Here is a 5,218-nt window from a genome sequence, read left to right as displayed (position 1 = left end):
TGTTCATGTGTTTGTAAGTAGCGATCATATTGTGTTATGCAATATTACTTGCGAGCATTTAAGCTTAGCAAATAGTATAAATTTTGAGGACGAAAATTGCTTAGTGGGGGCAAATGTTACACCCTGAGTGTTTGCAATTCTTATATGTCTATGAATTCTTGATTAGTGAACATGTTGTGTTATGTATTGTTACTAAGGAGTGTTTAAGCTTAGAGAATTGTATAAATTTAGAGGACGAAATTTTTGTTAAGTGGGGAAGGATGTAATACCTTATTTTTGGGTCCGCTAAAACGGGCAAGTCTCCTTAGTAGTACTATCCATTGAGCCATATAGTATTATCAATTTAGATCATAAAAGAATATTCAATTAAATATAGTAATAAAGCTGTAAATTTTACCGATGGCATAACTATAAATTTTGGGAACTTAAGGACAAAATGGTCCTTTGACAAAGCAGATTTTTGGGAATAAAAGCTGATTAAAAAAAAACAAAGAAAAACAATAGGTCAAATATCGTGAAACAGGTTTTGCTTTTATTCCTTCTTCCTCTTTTGTTTTCTTCACCATTTTTCTCCTGCCGCGTCACACCAACCTGCTTTCCACGCCAGCCAGCCACCTCTGGCAAGCCACTTTCATCCAGCCTCCTGCCGCCAGTCACCCGCAAGTTCCAACTAAACTACTTGTCTTCTTTTGCTTCCTAAATCAAGGGGTCTTGCGAGGGTTTGCAACAAAGGGGAGTGATGATGTCTAAAACAGGTTCAACCAATTAGGCGAATCAGCCAAGTCAGACTGAGTAAGAACAACCAATTTCTCCTTTGCTGGTAAGTGATCCCTTCCTTCCTTCTTGCGCAAGAAGCGAACGTAAGCTTTGGTAGGGCCCCGAGGGTGTAATCGGGGGGACCTCTCCAACGCTCACGTCAGTACAGTACCAAACTTGGGAGGATGGCTCAGTGCTTCGAGCATTGCTTCTTGCTCAGTAAGGATTATAGAGTGAGAGTTAGAGCATACCTGAGGGCAGAGGTTCCCCTTTTATATGAGTTTGAAGTATTTGAGTTGTAGTAGGAGCCAAACTCTCTCTTATTGATTTCCTGGAGGGCTTTTTGGAGGGTAAATTACTTTTGTACCCTCCTCCAAAGGGGAGTAGGACTCTTTTGAGAATTAGTGTCCTATGAGGACTCTTCTCCAGCTAAACCTTGTATATCTTCGCTTCTACAGGTTGGTTATCGACGTACCCCGTTCTGTTATACATCGATATAGGCACTTCGGTTCATGAGCCGAAGTGCCTTCTTCCTCTTTGTACCAAGGTAAACACTTCAGTTAAGAACCGAAGTATACTCTTCGGTTCTTCTACCACCATGGCTTTGCTGGCATCTGTTCTGCCATGTGGCCTTCTCCAAGTATGAGGGGCATTTTGGGAATATCAGTTGCCCCCCATACTAATACCAAGACACCTTAATGATGAACTGGGTATGAATGCAATAATATTATGCGTCGATTCATCTTTGCGGTTGAGATCGAATTATGCAAAGCGTCACAACTTATGGACCGTTAGATAAGATCCTTAACCTTATGTAAATAGGAGACCTGGGTTCTCTTTGATTTTCACCCGTCTCTTTTACTATTGAGAGCATTCCATCCGAGCGACCGACGAAGCCTTCCCTCGTTGGACCGAACATACTTCCTTCCAGTTCCCCCAATTTCCATCAGGTCAGTCCATACTTCCTTCTTCTTTTAAAGTTATGTTCTCGAGTTTCTTGACTTCATCTTCCTCTTCGAGAGATACATCTTCCTCCTCCACTTCGAGTGAGCGGACTATATCCAATCCCGAATGAACATTATCGATTCTCCCAATACCGACCCTAGTGAGGCTTCGGCACTTCGGTCAGCATATCCTGAAATTACTGATCCAAGTGAGGTTCCCCCTAACCTACAAGAGGGGGAGATGAGGATGATACTGAATTGACCTGTTTGTCTGGTTCAGGCCTAGATGACCATGGTGTGGCCAATATAAAGAGAGAGTACGGTATTCCTTGGTCGTGTCGACACATACTCTCAGATGAACACCCCCTTCATCCTAAGGAAGGAGAGTTCGTTATTTCTTTACACTCTTTAAAATATGGTGCAAGAATACCATACCCTTCTGCACTGGTCAGCTTTTTCCGTATCTTCAATATTTGTCCAACTCTTCTAACCCCGAACTCTTGGCTCTTCCTTAATACCGTTATTAACCTTTGTGCCAAATATATAATACCCTTCAATTCTTTTATCATCGAACACGTTCTTAGATTAAGTCGCCATGGCAAGGAGGCTGGACTATACTACTTCCAATTTCGGCCACCCATTGAAGCTCCTCGTTATCAGGCTTCTATTAAGGATTGGAAGAAGGGCTACTTCTTTGTGAAGGCACCCCTTCAACCTGGGGAACACTTGCCTTTTCGAACTCAGTTCGGCATTCCACATGTATTTTATTTCAATAATCCTCGTGAACTTAGGCACGAAACAGATAGAGATTTATTGGACCGGCTAAAGTCCTACCTTCCTCTCAACCCTTCGGTCAACCTATCTTTTAGTAGGGTTGACTCTGCGCACGCCTACTCTTCAATTATTCTTTAGAGAGGTGTGCTTCAGTAAATCTATTTAGACTTAGAAAAAATTCCTTTTCTTTCTGTTATTACCTTACTTACTATGTTCAACAACTTCTGTTGCAGATATGGCGAGCATGGAAGATTATGTGAACATTTTCAGCGCTGGGGCTTCTAAAGGCAAGAAGCATGGCATTGGTAAGGGAAACCGAAAGAAGCCGAACCCGAAGCGCTCTAGAAAAAATACAACAGGAGAGAATTCGACTACAGCAAATGTACCCACGTTCCAACAACTATTCAAAGTTTGGTCAGGGTGACCCGACTACGCTCAAACCCCTCCCGAACCCCAGATTTTGCCAACGTCACTCTTCCAGTGACCCAACCTCCCCGAAGGATGGATATCGAAGACCTCACCATTCATACACCGAACTGGGATATTCTGGTGAGTGTAACCCTACTGTCGCGGGTAGGATGGTTGCGAAGGCTCCGACCCCTGCTAACTTTAGCCGATATGAGGCTCTTGCTTTATCAGACAAAGTGTCTGAACTGAACGTTGCAGCTATGAAGGTATATGAAATTTCACTTAACTTCGGTTCCACCTTTTTAACTTGGACCATTTTTATGAAATTATTCCTGAAATAGTGAAGTCCTACCTTCCTACTTGTGTAAGTCATTTCTGTTCTTGCTACATTGCCTAGAGGCATTACCAACATGGCCGATAACGAAACAGCGACAATTGAGCGGGCCGAAGCAGCTACCTTGGCAAAAGCAAAGGCTGAAGCCAAGCTAGAGACATTTCGGGCCGAACTAACTGAAAGAATCAAAGCTCTAAACGCTGCTAATGCCAAAGAGCTGAAGTATCGTAAAGAGAAATCAAGGCTGGAAGCTGAGGTCACTAAATTTCACAAGCTGCTGAAGTTGAACGGGTGAAGGCAATTGCCGAAGGAGAAGGAACTGGAGGAGGAACTTCCTCTGGAGTGAAGGGACGAACTTCACCTTGCTCAGTTGATCGGATAGGAGAACCGCCTTCAGTATGGATGGTATGATGAGGATCTTCGTCAGATGCAATTATGGTAAGGTCAACCGAAAGAGGTTCCTCTTCATCATCAAGATCACCTTCAGAATCATCATCCTCCTCGGTACGGTGAGTTAGTTCCTCTGCTTTGGCGAGTTCAGCATATATCTCCTCCTTAGATTCCTCTAAATCATCCTTCCCGATCAAAACCGGGCAAAGCTTGTCAAGAATACTGGGGTCTTATGCTGCGTCAATCAAAGCCCTTCTGGCCATCTTGAACGAATCAACCAATTAGACAAATCAACCAAGTTAGACTGAGTAAGAACAACCAATTTCTCCTTTGCTGGTAAGTGGTCCCTTCCTTCCTTCCTGCGCAAGAAGTGAACGTCAACTTCTGTAGGGCCCCTAGGGTGTACTCGGGGGGACCTCTCCGACACTCAAGTCAGTACGGTACCAAACTTGGGAGGATGGCTCGGTGCTTCGAGCGTTGCCTCTTGCTCAATAAGTATTATAGTGTGAGAGTTAGAGCATACCTGAGGGCAGAGGTTCCTCTTTTATATGAGTTTGAAGTGTTTGAGTTGTAGTAGGAGTCAGACTCTCTCTCATTGGTTTCTTGTAGGGCTTTTCAGAGGGTAAACTACTTTTGTACCCTCCTCCAAAGGGAAGTAGAACTCTCTTGAGAATTAGCGTCCTATGAGGACTCCTCTCCAGCTGAACCTTATATATCTTCGCTTCTACAGGTTGGTTACCGAAGTACCCCCTTTTGTTATACACCGAGATGGGAACTTCAGTTAATAACCGAAGTATACCCTTCGGTTCTTCTACCATCATGGCCTTGCTGGCATCTGTTCTGCCATGTGGCCTTCTCCAAGTATGAGGGGCATTTTGGGAATAACAGGGAGGTTTGACACAAAAAGTCTCCTTATTTTTGTCCACTTGGCACTCGGGTAAGAATTTTATAATTTAGTTTTGATTAGGATGAGTGAAGAGTTAATTTTAGGGTTCTTAAACCAATTTGAGGATTTTGTTAAATTGATGTTAGGCTTTATAAATTAAGTCATAATATGCTATTTTTCATTAGGTTGGCTCATTGGATAATACTTGACGCTTATTGCTTAAGCTTGTGAGGTTGTGTCGACAAGAGGTAGGGAAACTACCACATTCTTTAATAATTCTTTGTAGATCTTGTATTTAATCTTTGTAGGGAAACTACCACCCTCTTTAATAATTATTTGTATATCTTGTATTTAATCCTTGGAGGAAAAACCTCTATTATCTTTAATAATTTCTTTTATGCCTTGTATTGAATCATTGTAGAAACTTCCTAAATTCTTAAATTCCTTGTTCCTACGATTGTTTGATTGTTGTCCATGGATAATTGTTGGCCTCTATTATTCTTTGTCTTCCTCCATGGACATGTTGTTGTAGCCTAAGCCATTGTTGTGGGCTTAGACCGTCTTGCATCCATCATGTTTTACTATAAATTTTTGTAACAAAGATATTGCATAAATATTTTTATTTATATCAAATTCTTTTCATGCATTAAAGAGGAAAATGATCAATTTATTGAAACCCAATATTTTGCGTACTTTACACCCTTGTGGAGTTCAATGGATGAGGAG

The sequence above is a fragment of the Tripterygium wilfordii genome, chromosome 4, assembly GCF_013401445.1.
Source record: "Tripterygium wilfordii isolate XIE 37 chromosome 4, ASM1340144v1, whole genome shotgun sequence".
In the NCBI taxonomy this organism is placed as follows: Eukaryota; Viridiplantae; Streptophyta; class Magnoliopsida; order Celastrales; family Celastraceae; genus Tripterygium; species Tripterygium wilfordii.
Note: the sequence above shows the minus strand (reverse complement) of the source record.